The 18,252-nt window shown below is 38.9% G+C and overlaps 1 long non-coding RNA gene and 1 pseudogene across 2 annotated transcripts in view; one reads left to right on the forward strand and one right to left on the reverse strand.

The window, feature by feature from the left end:
* Positions 1–11,409: 11,409 nt before the first annotated feature.
* LOC146545729 (uncharacterized) lies at positions 11,410–16,888 on the reverse strand. Its single transcript, XR_014880957.1, has 4 exons — positions 15,423–16,888; positions 14,422–14,521; positions 13,187–13,367; positions 11,410–13,010 (listed from the first exon to the last, which is right to left on the reverse strand). It is a non-coding gene; the product is annotated as an uncharacterized LOC146545729 (long non-coding RNA).
* LOC146545730 (uncharacterized) overlaps positions 13,248–18,252 on the forward strand; it is a 49,904-nt pseudogene continuing 44,899 nt past the window's right edge. The window contains exon 1 of the transcript XR_014880956.1: positions 13,248–13,393. The product of XR_014880956.1 is annotated as an uncharacterized LOC146545730 (transcript). The remainder of the gene's footprint in view (positions 13,394–18,252) is intronic.

The raw sequence follows: 18,252 nt of genomic DNA on the forward strand, positions 1-18,252 counted from the left end.
CTGTAAATAAGCAGTGTGGCTATAAAACGATATGCATTGTTTAATTGTCAGCAGTTATTTATTTTACTGCATATCAGCCATGCATAAGTACAACAAATATACTTTGCTTATTGTAAGTGCTCTATAAATAAGACTGATATTAAGACTTTCAGGGAATTTTGTGAGTTGGCCATTACAACATTATCCATAGACTAGACTTAGTTCTTATGTTTTCTTTACAATATCTTAAGCTCTACAAAGACACCTAGAAAAATACAAAGTTAACCTAAATTGTCCAGTAGATACTGCAAAAGAAAGCATGCATCCTTCAGGCTTTAACTAAACTTTATGAAGCCACCTTTCTCCTTACTGATTTGAGAGTCCTCAGATTCCTTCTACTATACTTACACTTTGCCAAAACTTTACTCATTTCCTTGTTTCAGAATAACCATCATAGAATCATAGATTGAGTTGAACGGGAACTTAAAAGATGATCTGTTTCCAAACCCCTGCCATTGGCAGTGTTTCTGCCCACTAGATCAGATTGTCCAGGGCCCCATAGGACTTGGCCTTGAATGCCTTCTACCACTGAGACTATTTACCTTAAATTTTGGAAAACTTCTTTAAATTCTTTTGAAGGTTTTATGGGAATTTAAAATTTTTGAAAAGCTTAAAGACATTAACCATTCTTGACAAAAATACACCATGAATCTGATATCCTAGTTTTCATTTCATTAGATTCATTAGATAAGAAAAATAATCAGGGAATTTTATGAATATGCCTTGCTCACACCAGGATTTTAATTTTGAGTGTCACAGTTTTGTGGTTTAACCCAGCAAGTGACTCAGCACCATACACAGTCCTTTACTCTCTCCCCTACTTCCCAGTAAGATGGGAGAGAGAATAATAATAATAATAATGAGAATAATGAGAATAATAATAAAGTAGAACTAGTGGGTTGAGAAAAACTATTTAATAAGATAAAGGATAATAGTTATGACTATATATATATATATATATATATATACAAACACACACATATATATGAATATATGTAACAAATGTTGCACAAACAATTGCTCACCACAGCCCAACCAATGACCAGTTAGATCCCCAAGGAGCAGTGAAGAGAGCAAGATGAACTCCTAGCCACTGCAACTCCAACTTCAAAACTTGTTCCACATTGTGTCACATGGTACAGAATATCTCTTTGGCCAGTTTAAGTTAGCTGTCCTAATTCTGTTCCCTCCAAACTCCTTGGTCCCTCACTGAGAATGCTTAGCTGCAACAATAAACACTGGTATGTTATCCACATTGTTTTTCTCCTAGAACCAATACCACAGCATCATATCTGAAGAAAACAATTCCATCTCACCTAAAACTAATACACACACAGATTTAAACGGGCGCAAACCCGAAAGAGACCCTTTTGATCGCCGAGGTTTGCTGCTTCGGAGCTGCCCCAGGCAGAGCTGAGGCGGCTGATCGCGGGGTGCATAGGGGATTCGCTTTTTCCTCATCCGGGGATTCCCGAGGCATCGGAGCAGCCCGGCACCTCTCTCGAGAGCAGCTCACATAGCGGGGGCATTACCAGGGTTGCGGCTCTCCGTCCCCGCCCCCCTTACCCCCCCTCTAATAAGAGCGTTGAAGAGGGCAGTGGCGTGCCACCCAGACGGGGAGGAGGAGTTTTGTCACTGTGAAGAGGGTGATAAGTGCGATTGCACCCGTCAACGACCTGGTAAAAGAGCGAGGGCAGATCCAGCACTATCAGTAATGGGGCGGAGCTGTTTAGTCACACTTGGTAAGGCTATTCTGATTGTGCTAGTGCTAGTGGGTCTGCTGGATTGCCATGGCTGCGTCCCGGCGGAAGGCTACTGCCAGGAAACATGTGGAGACCCAGACAGAGGTCCCCTGCACATGTAAGAGGAAGGCTGCAGCCAAGAAGAGTGTGGAGACCCAGACTGAGGTCCCAAAACAGCACGCTAGCGTTCAGGTTGCTGGCTGCAACAAGTGCCAGAGTCTGGCCCTTGAAGTGCCAGGCGATGGAGGCAGCGCCTGTGTAAGGTGCGACCAGGTCAATGACCTTCTCAGTCTGGTGGCCTGCCTGAGGGAAGAGGTGGAGAGGCTGAGGACCATCAAGGACTGTGAAAAGGAAATTGACTGGTGGTGCCAGGCCCTATCGGCCCCGAGGTCCCGGCGTGCAACTGAGGCTCCCTGTGGAGTATGTAGCCCCCAGTTACCTTGCGAACAGGTGACAGAGAGGAATCGGCAGACAGACTGTGCTCCCGATACAGTGAGCCCTCAGTCTGCTCCTACCCCTCACAATACTTATGAAGAACTAGGGGGTGTGGGACTAGGTCAAAACCACTGTAACTCCCCCAAAAGCGCAAGGTGATATCCAGTGCTCAGTGGCAGAGCCTCTGCCCTGTTGTTGCCGAGCAGAGCAAAGCTGTTTGAGAGAGGATGGGTGGAAACAGATACCGACTCGGCGTTGTGGGTGTCCCCTCCCAGATCATGCTCGGCTCCCCAGGTGCCTCTGCGGAATAGATTTGAGACCCTGGAACCTGAGGGAGAGGTGAGTGAGGGTGTGGAGGGAGGCCCACCCGTGAGGGTGCCTCGGGGGAAGCGGTCACCCCCGTGCCTCAAGACTTCCTTCACCCAGAAGGACAGAAGGGTGGTTGTCATGGGTGACTCCCTGCTGCAAGGAACCAAAGGCCCTATATGCCGGCCCGACCCTACCCGCAGAGAGGTGTGCTGCCTCCCTGGGGCATGGGTCAGGGACATTGCTAGGAGACCTCCCAGACTGATCTGCCCTTTTAACTACTATCCACTATTGATAGTACAGGCTGGCAGTGAAGAAGTTGGTAAGAAAAGCCTGAAGGCTATCAAAGATGACTTCAGGCGACTGCGGCGGGTAGTTGAAGGAACAGGTGTGCAGGTGGTTATTACATCTGTACCTTCAGTGGCAGGAAAGGATACTGGGATGAACCTAAAAACCCATCTCTTGAACAAATGGCTTAGGAGTTGGTGCAAACGCTGGAGTTTTGTTTTTTTTTTGATCATGGGGCAATTTACTCAGCACCTGGCATGATGGCTGCAAATGGAAGCAGCCTGTCTCCATGGGGAAAGAGGGTTCTAGCTGAGGAACTGGCGGGACTTATTCACAGGTGTTTAAACTAGGTATGAAGGGGGAAGGGGACAAAATGAGGACTGCTGGGACCGAGGGGGCAGTTTGAGGCTCCAAACAGAACTTGATGGGTGGAGACAGTGGAGTTCAAAGGCTTGGAGAGGGGTGGGGGGATGCTGCTTCTCTTAAGTGCCTGTATACTAATGCGCGTAGCATGGGAAATAAACAGGAAGAGCTGGAGTTCTGCGTGCAGTCGCGAGGTCATGATCTCATTGCGATCACAGAGACGTGGTGGGATAGCTCGCATGACTGGAATGTTGTCATGGAGGGCTATGTGCTTTTTAGGAAAGATCGGCTGGCTAGGCGGGGTGGTGGAGTTGCTCTTTATGTGAGAGAGCAGATAGAATGTATTGAACTTCACTTGGGGGAGAGTGATGTAGCAGTGGAGAGCTTACGGGTGAGAATCAAGGGGCAGGCTGGTAAGGGTGACACTGTTGTGGGTGTGTACTACAGGCCCCCTGATCAGGATGAGGAGGCTGATGAGGCCTTCCAAAAGCAACTGGATGTAGCGTCACGTTCCCAGGCACTGGTGCTTATGGGGGACTTCAATTATCCAGATATTTGCTGGACGACCAACATGGCCAGGCACGCACGGTCCAGACGGTTCTTGCAGTGCGTTGAAGACAACTTTGTGATGCAGGTGGTGGTGGAGGAACCGACGCGGGGAGGGGTGTTACTGGACCTTATTCTCACCAACAGGGATGGACTTGTTAAGGAAGTAACGGTTGGGGGCAGTTTGGGTTGTAGTGATCATGAGATGGTAGAGTTCAAGATCCTGAGTGGAAGAAGCAAAGCAGTAAGTAGGATTGCTACCCTGGACTTTAGGAGAGCCAACTTCGATCTCTTCTGGGACCTACTTGGAGCTATCCCGTGGGCTCGGGTGTTAGAAGGTAAGGGGGCCTGTGAGAGCTGGTCAACATTTAAACAGCTCTTCTTCCAAGCTCAGGATCGGTGCGACCCTGTGAGAAAGAAATCGGGAAAAGGTGGCAGGAGACCTGTGAGGATGAGCAAGGAGCTCATGCGCAAGCTCAAAGGAAAGAAGAAAGTCCATGAAATGTGGAAAAAGGGTCTGACTACTTGGGAAGAATATAGGAATGTAGTCAGGGCCTGCAGGGATGCAATGAGGAAGGCTAAAGCCCACCTGGAATTGAATCTGGCTAAAGTGATAAAGTGATAATAAAAAAGGCTTCTTCAAGTATGTTAACAGCAAAAGGAAAACTAGAGAGAATGTGGGCCCCTTACTAAGTGAGGGGGAGTTCTGGTAACGGGGGATGCTGAGAGGGCAGAGATACTGAATGCCTTCTTTACTTCCATCTTCAGTGAAAAGGCTCTCCCTCCGGTTTCCCACACCTTGGAGATTAGTGAGAGGGTCTGGGGAATGGAAGACTTCTCTTCAGTCAGGAAAGAGGACGTGCGTGAGCGCCTAGGCAGTACTAAAGTCCACAAGTCCATGGGACCTGATGGGGTGCATCCATGTGTGCTGAGGGAGCTGGCGGAGGTCATTGCTGAACCGCTCTCCATCATTTTTGAGATGTCTTGGATAACAGGGGAGGTCCCTGAAGACTGGAGGATAGCCAATGTCACTCTGGTCTTCAAAAAGGGCAAGAAGGAAGATCTGGGTAATTATAGGCCTGTCAGCCTCATCTCCGTCCCTGGAAAGGTGATGGAACAGCTTGTGCTGGATACCATCTCCAGACAACTGGGAGAAAAGGAGGTTATCAGGAGTAGTCAGCATGGGTTCACCAAGGGGAGGTCGTGCTCGACCAACCTGGTGGCCTTGTATGATGCTGTCACATGCTGGGTGGATGGGGGAAGAGCAGTAGATGTAGTCTACCTTGATTTTAGGAAGGCATTTGATACTGTCTCCCACGACATCCTTATAACAAAGCTGAGGAAGTGTGGGATAGACGAGTGGACAGTAAGGTGGGATGAGAACTGGCTGACTGGCAGAGCGCAGAGGGTCGTCGTTGGTGGTGCAGAGTCTGGCTGGAGACCTGTAACCAGTGGTGTCCCCCAGGGGTCTGTGCTGGGTCCGGTCTTGTTCAACATCTTCATCAATGACCTTGATGAGGAGATAGTGGCCACCCTCAGCAAGTTTGCTGATGATACAAAGTTGGGAGGATTGGCTGACATGCCTGAAGGCTGTGCTGCCATTCAGCGAGACCTGGACAGGCTGGAGAGCTGGGCAGTAAGAAACCAGATGAGGTTCAACAAAATCAAATGTAGGGTCTTACACCTAGGGAGGAATAATTGCATGCACCAATACAGGCTGGGGGATGAGCTGCTGGAGAGGAGCTCTGCAGAGAGGGACCTGGGCGTCCTGGTGGACGACAGGTTGGCCATGAGCCAGCAGTGTGCCGTCGTGGCCAAAAAGGCCAATGGCATTCTGGGGTGCATTAAAAAGAGCTTGTCCAGCAGGTCGAGGGAGGTGATCCTCCCCCTCTACTCTGCCCTGGTAAGGCCTCATCTGAGTACTGTGTCCAGTTCTAGGCTCCCCAATACAAAAAAGACAGGAAAGAGTCTTGGAAAGAGTCCAGTGGAAGGCCACAAAGATGGTGAAGGGCCTGGAGCATCTCCCCTATGAAGAAAGGCTAAGTGAACTGGGTCTGTTTAGCCTTGAGAAAAGAAGACTGAGAGGGGACCTGATCCAGCTTTATAAATATCTGAGGTGTGGCGGCCATAGTGATGAGGCCAGTCTCTTTTCAGTGGTATGTGGAGACAGGACAAGGGGAAACGGACATAAGCTGCAGCATAGGAAGTTTTGCACGAATATGCGCAAGAACTTCTTTACGGTGAGGGTGACGGAGCACTGGAATGGGCTGCCCAGGGAGGTTGAGGAGTCTCCTTCTCTGGAGATATTCAAGTCTTGCCTGGATGCCTACCTGTGCAACCTGGTGTAGGGAACCTGCTTTGGCAGGGGGGGTTGGTCTCGATGATCTCTAGAGGTCCCTTCCAATCCCTACAATTCTGTAATTCGTTCTTTTAATCACACAGCCTGGGAGACTTGCCATATTGTGACATGTACAGAAAAAAAATGGGGGAGTGTGCATCTGCTTGAATCTCATTCTGAGAGGGAGTGGGAAAATACTTAGGGATTGGAATAATTACTGGGTTTATTGTGCAAAAAAAACCTAGACTCTTTGAAAATTAGGTAGCAGTTGAGTAGGAGTTCAATGTACGGACTTGTGCATTTAAATATCCTTTTCTATTTTTTTTTTTCTAGACAGTCTTTTCTGTTCCAGGATAGTATGTTTTATTTCATGTTAATTGCTGTAATCACATTGCAAAAGTAGCATTAAAATGTTTTTGAGTTTAAATTATATTTAATTATATTTTAAGACATTAAAGATTGTTTTTCATAGTTGGGATGAAAGTTGATTAAAAATAACTAGTTAATTGGCTCATTAAAAGAGATTCCCTCCACGTCTAAGGCATGTACATTGTGGAGAATAGACAAGAAAGATATAAGAAACACATCTGCATAGAGTGAGAAAATTTAGGGGAGAAAGACTGCAGAGGAGCACACAAGATCAGGACTGCACATAGCGTCAAAGCTGAAACAGTTTTAATTTCATTCACAAGACAAGCAAAAGCAAAGCTAGAGTACTGTTCGTCACAAGGAATGAAATTGTGAGAGGAAGAGGAGGGGAGAGGATGGGAGGGCAGGGGAGGAAGGAAAAGGTAAAAAAAAAAAGGAAGGAAAGAAATAGAGGTGTAATAAAAGAATCATTAACCGAATACTAAGACAACATGAAAAATAATAGGCATGTCAATATTCTGTTAAGAAAAATGTGAGCGTGAAGTTTTCTGTAAAACCTCATCTGTCATCAGCAGATTTCTCTTGAAGACTTTGTTATACTTGAATACTTGTGGTTTATATCTTTGTTAATAAAGAATCAGAAAATACTGTGTCCCTGCATATATGCCTGCTGATATTTGAGTCAAGTGTTATTTAATTTATGTTTTGATTCTTTCTGTAATCCCAGCTTGAGTGTAGCCCTGGATAATGCATTACATCCTTCCCGACAGCTGTGGGCACTATGAATTAAGTTTTCTATCATCTTTTTTATGCCAGTCCATTGACTTGGCTGCAGAATAAATTGGCCTCATCTTCTCATCCAAAGAATATGCTGGCAATGTGTGAAACGTTATTGCTACTGAACAAGTCAGTGATGAAACTTAACAGGAGCATTCCATTAAGTCCCCAAATTAGAGAAAGAAGATTCCAAACTACAGTAGATTCAGCAAGGGAGAATGAGCAAGAATGGAGACTGACTCTATAGGTCAGTTAATGAATGCTGTTGGAGACAATATATTGGTTTAGATGACCCTTGGCCTTGACATAATTCTTATACTGCTAGGATAAAAAATAGTAATGCATGTTTATACTGCACAGATTTCAACAAGGTTTACTTTGACAAGTAATGAAGACATTACAGTAAAGATTTTAAAGCAAGACATAGTCTTCAAGGAATACTTAGGAAACTGTCACCCTTGCATTTTAAAACCTGTAGCGCCCACAATGTAGACATGGTGTATAGCTCCTTCTGCCTACAAAAGCACTCTGAACTGAATATATATATTTTTTATTTTAGTAAATGAGGATTTAGAACTCTTTTCTAGTGAAAAACAGTGTGGGGGGGGGGGGGGGGGGGGGAAGCATCCAAAAAGAACTAGTTGGCTATAAGACATATGATGTTTGGTAGAAGAATTTTATAAGATGGGAGGATGGATAGTCATGGATAAACTGCATTACCCAGAAAGTCCTTCACAGACTTAGGTACCTATCCAAGGCAGAAATAATTTCCAAGGGATTGCTACCAGATATTATTAAAATACATTTCTATGACACCTTATCAATTCACAAAAGTTAAGATCTAAGGTAGTTGTTTTTTTATATATGTTTTAAGAACATTTGTTTTGCCTAAATAAGATGGAGATTTTTATGAAGTTTTCAAATTATTTTTATCCCAAAGAATGCTGTGAAAGAATGAAGGTAACTAACTGAATTTTAGTTATAATAATGTACAAAAAGCTATATCATATTTCATTATGGCCTCTATCTATGCAGTTAAGCTACTCAGTGGATTTTTCAGTCATGTTATAATTTGAGCTGGAGATGAGTGAATCAGGCTTGCGTTTTATTTCTGAAGCCTCAAATTATTTAGAAAGATCACTCATTGACTCCTTAAAATGATAGGCATAAAATAACCATGTATCTAATCACCTAGCTGCATAGCTTCAGAATGAAAACGTTACTGAAGTGATTGGTGAATTGATTTTGCCATTTACTATGGGTTTCCAGCAAACATTTCTTTCATTCAATAGGTAGCACTGACCCATATAAAGACTATGATCTTTATCCTAGATATTTATCTTTGATACAATTTTTTTTCTTATCATTTTAGAATTCCATAACAGGAGCACACATCATCACATATAAAGACCAGTGGTGTCAAATACATGTCAATACAGGCAGATAAGTGATGTTGCAGACAGGTTCTGAGCATGCAGCTGTTAAATTTGCATTCAAATAACCAGTTATGGCATTAATTTGGAGCCCTTGTTCCTGCATCTCTGAAAAGCCAGGAAATGAACATCACAGTGCTTTTGGGAGGTCAAGAAGTATTGCCATAGGGAAGAGCAAACTGACACTCAGCATTCTAATGTATTTCTTCATGTTCTTTGAATCCTTGACAGAAAGTAGTAAAGTATGATGATTCATTTTTGAAGCACCTGTTTCATACTGGTTAATGCCAAAATGGGATCACTAGGACTATCCTGACCTTTTACCTAACAGAAAAATCTACATTTCACTCAGCTATGTTCATGTCGGGCTCTGTGATTTGTTTTAGGATAATGTATGTAACTGCTGAGGAAACAAATTGTTATATATTGCAGAGATGAGTAGAAAGCAATGAAATTGCATCAAACTATAAAATTAAATTGTTCTTGAGCACCAATACCAAACTGCTTTTGCCTATTCTTGTCAGAATGGTCCAGTTCTTGCTCTAAGACACTCAGCACCATACAACATGATTTCCAGACATTTTCTGTCCAGAAGGTAATCCTTTGTACTGAGAGAGAAGAGATTTGTATCATTTAGAGAGCCATAGAATGCTCCCAGTTAATTCAGTTTCCTAACACATGCATGACATTTTGTATACTGCTTAAGTGCAAGAAAATTATTGAAGCAGCCTGACTAAATGACTCTACCATGAACAAATTGTATCTGCAGTACCAGGAAAAAACACTGGACAAGTTGCCTGTCTTTCTGATGTCAGATGTGATGATCAGTCTCACACATGCATACAAGTGATACACACACACAAAAAAATATATTCATGAAAAATAAATAATTACAAGGATTCACCCATTTTCTCACTGTAATTTATTTCTGATTTTTCAAAAAATAGGTATAACTGTATGATTATCATAATGAGCCTGTATGGCTAACAGCAAACAGAATGTAAAAATGTCTAGAGATGGATGTCTTAATAAATAAATAAATAAATTCTTAATGATTTAATCTATCAGAGCCTCAAAGCAACACTTCAGTGTCATTTTGGTAAACTGCTACAATACCGTTGTAACTTAACTCAGCAGGTAGATAAGCACCACAAAGTCATTTATCTACTCCTTCCTCCTAGTAACTTTAAAACCAGTATTCTGGGATGTGATATTTAGTGCAATTTTACTTGCAATGTGTTGAAATACCAGGTTTTTGATTGGTTTGTTTTTACATGGAAATATTTGAATGGAAAATTACTGTAGTATAGTTTGGAACATAAACTGAACACAATTTACTAGATCTTAAATAAGAGTCACCTTTTGAGAAGTGAGAGGGAATTGCAAAGTTCATCTAATTCACAATGAAATAAACAGAATAGTGATTATCTATATAATGAAATTATTCATAAATCTCTAGGCTAGAAAGGAATTAACAGAAATCTGCCACTGAAGAAATAACAAAATCATTTCTGACCCAGGGTCTACACTACACCATTAAGCTCTTGTAGCCCAGGAGAACACTAATTGCCTCTATTGCTTCTTGTCTTTCATAACAGAAGATGCGAGTCTGAGATATTAGGAATATCTGAAAGGAGCCGTACTCAGGATATACTTCATTACTTTGATTTGAAACAGTCTTGCTTAACGCTGGTGAAGTCTGTTAGGTGTCTTTTCGGTTTTGTAGAGACTCTGCACAATCTTTCATGCTGCGTTCAAGTCTCTTGCCTTTAGCTGTTAATCTTACGTCTCTTGGATTGTAAGGCTTAATCTGATGACCTAATCCTTCAACTCCTTCACAGTAAAATTATGTTTTTTAAAAATTAAAATTAATTTGTCGTATCTCTGTTATTCCTTCTATTTCACTCAAAGTTGCCTTCTGAAGTTATATTCCACAAATTAACATCTTTTGTTATTTCCTTGATCACTTGTCTTCTTGCATTCAGTTTTAGTTTTGATGATGTTGTTTTATAACCATTTTATGAGAAAAAAAACAACCACAATTGCCACAATATTTTTAAATGCTAATATGTTAATGTCCTAAATTAAACATAACTATAAGGATTTATCTCTGAATTAGAAGTAGAGTCATGCCAACTTATTTTCAGTTGAGAAAATGATGCCTAGGCCTAGCTTAAGATGGTTAGCATCTTAGTGTTAACTTCTTTCCATTTCCAGAGATGAGCATATGATTACTATGTTCCTAGCTTTGCAGATCAACATGAATCCATCTTCAAGCCTTTGCAGAACTAAAATTTTCAAAACAGATTTTTATATTTGTCTGAATTACCTGTAATTTAGTTAGTTCCTTATTTCAACAAATCTCTTTAAATTCTGTCATAAATGCTAATTCTATGTTGTGCTTCCAACTGAGAATAGATACAATACAGATAAAAAAGTATAGATGAAGAAACAGCCTACACAGTTCTGTAATTTGTATTTAATTATGGTTTTTATAGAAAACCAAAGAATCATTGTGTATGAATCCTGTTTGCTGTGCTTTCCTTTAAATTCCTGTCTCTTAAAATATGTTACTGGATTATGTTCTTGGAGGATTAGGAGAACCTAAAGCTGGTAAGGTGGATATTAAGCATGTTATTTTGGTAACTGTATATTAATAGTCCTTCTAAAGAAATCAGGAGTTTCAAGTCACTAGGGAAAAATAAATAGTTAAGTGAGGCTGATAATATAATGCAGTGTTATACAACCCAGGGAGAATTAAAGAATCCTGTATTGATTATCTGCTGTTGCAAAACAAGTTTTTTTTTTTTTTCTCTTCTAATCCAAATTGAGCATTTATGTGTAATGTGGCCAGTGTTCTGGGAAGATCTTACTTCAAAGCACAGTCTACAGGCAAGAACGGTGTGGTAGAAACATGTAAGTTTACAATGGCTTGGAAGCAATGTAAACCTATATAACACTGAACAATGTAACTGGTAACAAGGACATGCTTTGTTGTGGAAACAGTCAATTCAAAAAAGTCTTTTTTTTTTTTTTTCTGGAAACAATTCTTATATGAAAGATAGAACAAGCTGATAGCATTTTCAGTATGTCACACTAAATGATTTGTTTCTCAATGATAAAAAAATACTAATTTTTTAATTATTCTGATTAATCTGCATATATTATTAGAGATGAGGTGAATAACAATGAGATTCCTTATTGACAGATTATGTTACTGGAGGATTAGGAGAACCTAACTTTATAATAATCACCTACGCAAATTTAGTTTGCCCAAACTTAGTGGAGTTTGATTTCAGCTATATGAAATATTTCTACACATATTCAACTGTACGACCAATGAGGGGAGAAATTATAATTATCTGAATTAGTAAGGTTTTTTTGTTTATTTGTTATGGAAGCTTCCAGTTGGCATGTAAGGAATTTTTCTTGTTAGTCTGGAGAGACGCAGAGTATAATCAATGGATATACAAATGGTATATAGTTAATGGATGGGGATGGGGTTGTGTGTGTGCACGCACACGCGCATCTGTGTGTCTGTGATGAACTCCAATGGAGCAGATCTCCAGAGAGATCCTTCCCCACTGGCAGTCAGCTCTTAAATGGGTCTAGGAGAGGTGGAGCCAGGCTCCACCCCTTCCTGCAGCACAGGTGATTTGCCTTCACCTGTGCTCCCGTGGCTGACTCATTGCTCACCTCAGGTGATTAATCAGAGGTTCAGACCGTGATTCAGCAGCCCCATACACGCAGCAATGTAAGAAAACTATTACTTGCCTTTATGGTCAAGCTATCTTGAGATGCAATTAAAAACAACACATAAAGGAAAAGTATGAAAATTCCACTACTCTGAAAACTTCCAGAAGCGGAAATATAAAGATAAAAGCATATATCTCCCCAACATCATATTTCACTTCATATCACTGCATGAAAAGGCTCATTGACTCTAAATATTAATTCTTTTACCCAGAGCATGTAACAGACCAAATATTTTTTTCCCACACTTTGTAGAAAAGTTTCATAACATAGCAGAGATTCTAGTTTATAAGTTCTCCAAATTCCCCAAATTATCTTCTGCTCAAGTAGACACTTGAATGCTTGAATAAATATGTTGAGATGTATGTGAAAGAAAATTAGTATTGAGATCCTCATTCATGCAATAGAATGGTCACCTAATTTAAAATCAGATAGTCTCTTGGAAATTAAATCCCTTCTGAGGAATGAGTTGACATGTAAGATGCAAAGTCCACGCAATTACTTTGTTCACCAAAATTTCTTGAGGTCTTTTTTAAAACTTTGTGTTGTACTTGGTTGGGTGGGTTAATCCTGGCTGTCTGCCAGGCTCTCGGTCAGCTGCTCTCTTGTTTTGTGTCCATACTGGGACAAAGGAGAATAGAAAAACTCACTGGTCAAGATGAGGACACATATATAACTTACCAATTACCACCAATTACCAATTATTACCAATAGGCAAAACAACCTCAAATTAAGCAAAATTTGTCAATTAAAATAAGTTTAGGTGATAAGAAACAAAAGCAAAAACAACTTTTCACCTTGCTCTCTTTTTTTCCTAGGCTCGACTTCACTCTCTCATTATGACTCTTCTAACTTCTTCTCCCCCAACAATCCTGCAGAAATCAAGGTCAGAGAAGAAAGATGGGGAGATACTCCAGGCAGTGGGACAGGAATTCCCTGCAGGCAGTGGAGGACCACATCAGATATCCATGGTGCTGCCTGTGGAGGATCACAAATTACAACAGGTTTGTCCTGAAGGAAGCTGCAGACTGTGCGGAAGGACACAGGCTAGGGTGGGGGAAAATGTGAGGAAAAGGATATGCAGAAAGGAGTTCTTACAGACAGATCACAACCTGAATTCCCCACTGCTTATGGTAGGGGGATGTAGAGGTGTTGGGTGTGACGAAGTGAAACTGAGCCTGGGAAGAAAGGGAAGGCGAGGAGGAAGGCGTTTCTGACTATCCAAATCAATTGATGTTTTTTTGTTTGTTTGTTTGTTTTTTAATATCTTTTCTTAAATGCACTTTCCCTAAGGCGCAGACATCTTGGCTGCTGGGCTCAGCTGGAGACAGCTGGAATTGTCTGTGTCCAGCACAGGATAGTCCCAGCCTCTCCTCATAGAGGCAACCTCTGCAGCTACTTCTCCATCAGGCACTTCTATACATATAAGTATATATATAAGTACTGTATACAAAATATAATATAAATTATATTATTTAAATTATAAATTATAGTGTAGAAAAGTATATATATGTAATATATATATAGACATTAATATGTCTGCGCATTCTCACGTGTGCAAACAGATAACTAGGGAAGGGCTTGAAGGAAGGATGAATGTTACTTTTATGCAGCAAGTGCCATGAAACTCTGGATTAAAAAGTATAATCAATATTATTATGTCTTTATTTAAGGGAGATCATGTTAATGCCTAATGCATTATTTGAGAGTATCATAAACAGTTCATCTGGTTGAAAATTTGACTCCTTAGTGCCATCACTACCAGGAAGGTGGATTTGTTTTCTGTTTGAGTGCCTTTCAGATAAGTAAATTAAGTAAACTCCAACATATCTGAAGTATTTGAGCAACCTAATGGTTACTCTATGTTTATTCTACCTCTTTTCTTCTTTTTCCAAGCTTTTTCACTCACAGAATCACAGAATTGTGTGGGTTGGAAGGAACCTCTAGAGATCATTGTGTCCAACACTCTTGCTAAAACAGGTTCCATACAGCGGATTACACAGAAAAGAATCCAAAGAAAGAGGCTCTATACCTTCTCTGGGCAGCTTGTTCCAGTGCTCTGTCACTCTGTCAGTTCTTCCTTGTTCTTCCTTGTTATTTCACGCAAATAACAAGTTTCTAAAACTATACTTCTGCACAAAACAAAATAATGGTAAAACATAAATAAGCAGAATTTGATTATTAAAGCATAAATAAGCAGAATTTGATTATTATTTTACCATTTTATCTGCATAGTCTTGATTCAAAACTGTCAAAGGAAAAAAAAATTGCTTCAAGTAAATTTGAGAGAATGCTTATATATGATTTCATTGGGTTGTCTTTTGTCATCAGCATGGCTGAGGGTTCAGAGGTGTCCTTTTGTCACCAGTCATTATCTGTTCATCACTCCTGCAGTAAACAGTGCACATATAAGACACCTCTGATTAAAACTGAGGGAATGAATTATTCCAAGTTTCTTCAAAGCAGTAGAACTCACTTGTCCTTATTATTTTCCCACAGAAAATTTGCTTAAATATTAGCAACCTTACCTGAAGAAATCCATCACAGAACACAGGATTACCAGGATAAATTATAAAAATAATAAATCCCTTATGAAGAATACACGAACTTTATCCCTATTCAACCATGTATATTGAAACATCAGTGAAAGAATATTTTAGCACATACATGAAGAATATTTCTCCTAACTTTCAATCATTAAATTAAAATTGACTGATCATTAGTAAATATATTACCTCTATCTATACATTATCCTTCTATAATCTATATCAGCAGTTGGCAATTTTGAGTGATTGGACCAATTTGCACAAACCAAAATGCCTTAGAAGAGCTTATTTTTCAGTGTGGGACATTCAGAATTTTCTGCAAGAACTCTTCAATGGTGTCTTAAGCTAAGCTCTCACTGATGAAAGATCATAATAACTAATTATTAAAAATAACTGACTTTAAAATTCTTACATTTGTTTTTAGCAGATATTTCTGTATTTAACTATCTTTGTCAGTTATATCGTAGTTAGAAATATTTTCACCTACCCATTCACTTTTGTTATTTTCCAACAAGATTCCATCCTGGATTTCCAGATAACACTTGGTAAAATATTATACAGTGCTTATTATGTTCCTTATCCTGAAAAGGAAGATAAGTGGAAAGGTACTTAATCACCCAAGGCTCTTTATAAGGAAATTCTTCTTATTGTTTTAGAGCAAATAATGCATGATAAAAATTTTGATTAATGTGACGTATTTCAATTAATTTGATCTTATGCATGCTATGTAATATCTGATTACCAGGGAATAGAGCTCTTTTGATATTAGTTAAAGGTAAAATTTCAAAGCACTGCAAAGATATTTTACTTCTACTGATGTTCACAAAAGTTGCCTGACCAAAGTCACGCATATTACATTCAAAATTCACACTACTAATTAATTAAGAAACTAAACTTCATGAACACTACTGACAAGTTGAGTTAGGGTGGATCAGAGTAAAATGTCTATTTCTATACAGTTGCTATACTGTATGCAGTACACACGATAACTTACAAGCTTTGTCCTTTACATTTGTGCACCTTTTAAACTATATAAAGAAAGATGTCAGTTCAGTAATTCTGCCTGGAAAATGACAGTATTTAAAAATAAATATAATTAAACAGACGAAAAATCCTTTTTGTTGTACATTTTGAAAGCATGCATACAAAACACAATAAATTATTCACATACTTTAGCAGCAGGATGCCTATCTTCAACTAAAATTATTAACAACACATCACTTTAAAAGGCTTTCTGTGTAAAAATAAAATATTTAAATTTATTGTATATTTAAAACCAGTGTTGTTTTTTTTTTTTTTTACAGAAGTTACAGAAACTGTAACTTTTCTTACTGTTGTTACATTTACACTAGTGTATAAAAACAAAGTGATGTAAGCGTGCTGCTATAATTTTTCAAGTTCTTTCATATGGTAACAAATCTCCCCAAGAACACCCTCCCCATGAAACAAACAACAACAACAAAAAAAAACAACAACCATAACACCACAAGTACTACCACCACTAACATTAGGATCCTATTCAAAAATGTACTGCAAGCTAGGAGATTAATTCAGATTGATATGCCTGATGCTTCCTTGCAAATTATATCAATGGTTAAAAGTTGCACAAAAAAATGAATATTTTGTTTGTTTGCTTGCTTGCTTATTTTGTCTTTTTTATTATTTATTTATTTTTTTCCCCAAACTGGAAACCGAATACATGGATTTTCTGATATGAAAAAAAAAATGAAATAAGCTTTAACATATAATTCCTAATCACCTCCCTGCCCATCTACGAGCTCACTGATTGCTTTTATATTGAACTGATCCCTTTCAGCAGAAATTTGCTGCACAAGATCTGGCCACTATAGTGAACAAGTGAGTGCCAATGAATCTGGAGGATTCAATCCATTATATATACTAACGACCATGTTCACACAAGAAATTATCAGTATAATTCCAGTCTTTTATTTAGGCTTATATAACAAAGTTTTGACTGGACTTTTTGTGCAGTGTGCCCTTTTATAATTTTTAAGTGATTTAACATTTAAATTTACTCTTTTAATGAATAAAACAGTTTCTTATTGAAATGAATGGAAATAAGATGGAAATTGAAGTTTGATTTATATTTTAGGAAAACTGAATTATGTTGTATGATACATGAGGAAACTTAATAAAGAATGAGAGAATTATAGAGGGAAAAATGAAAAGGGAAGCACTATAGCTGTAAAGACTTCATGTAGAAATGAAATTATAAAGAAAATGGATTTTGGGATAGAAATCTAAGAAAAAAGAAGCCAAAACATATAACAAATATCAGACAAAAGAAAAGCATGATGTGTAGGATGCAAACTTAACAGCTTCCATCTTTTTTTTACATGACAAAATAGACTTTTTAATATTTATTAACTGATATGATCTTCCGCTTTTTTTTTTTTTGTAATCTCTTCAGATTTTCATGTTTCTCTTCTACTCTCCCCTTTTTTGCACTGTGACCTTTTATTCTATTGTCTTTTATTTCAGTCCCCTATTTACCTTCTTTCTACCTATTCAATGATCATTTCAGAAGTGTCTTTACTATATTATTTCTATTATTCATGCTCATTTTAATGAGCATATGTATATAGTTAGCCATTAAAAAAAAAAGTCTCTCTCATTTCTTGGTAGTTTAACTTACCCAATTTTTATATATTTTTTTTCTCTGTTCTCCTATATCTTTCCTAACAGAAGGTGGACATCTGACAATTATTCAGCCTTCTTTCCAAAACTAAAATTTTATTTTGTCATTTGTGTTTTGATAACAATTGCCAAGCTTAGGCAAAAATCAGTTTTGCTTAATAAAATACATGAACATCAAAGATTTAGAGCTCCCAGAAATAACATTTCTCTTCTAGAATCCAGTGAGTTTACTCCCTAATTGGCAATATAGCAATGGCATACTGTAAGAGAATTAACATGATAGCTTTGTCCTTCAAATTTTTGCTTTTACTACCTGTTTAGGTAATCAGTACAGCCTGAATGCTGTTGCTTATATCAATTAAATCAGGTCAAAAGCATAACAGCAGGAAAAAGAGATCAGTCAGTTACCATATGAAAACCCAAGACGCTGGGGTACCTTATGGTATGTGCAAACAATTCACTATACAATTTCTGGAGAGAGGAAACTGGCATACATGTTGAATGCTGTTTTCCTTTGGGTAAAATTTTAATTAAAAAAGCAGCATGGATACAGGTTTTAGATCCTCACTATTCAAATAGCTGAGATAGCTGTTTTGAATTTTAAAATCTTGTAAACTATTAAAAAAAAAAAAAAAAAAAAAAAAAGACTTCTGTTGTTT

Source organism: Meleagris gallopavo, chromosome 1 (genome assembly GCF_905368555.1).
Source record: "Meleagris gallopavo chromosome 1, MGAL_WU_HG_1.1, whole genome shotgun sequence".
NCBI classification, from domain to species: Eukaryota; Metazoa; Chordata; class Aves; order Galliformes; family Phasianidae; genus Meleagris; species Meleagris gallopavo.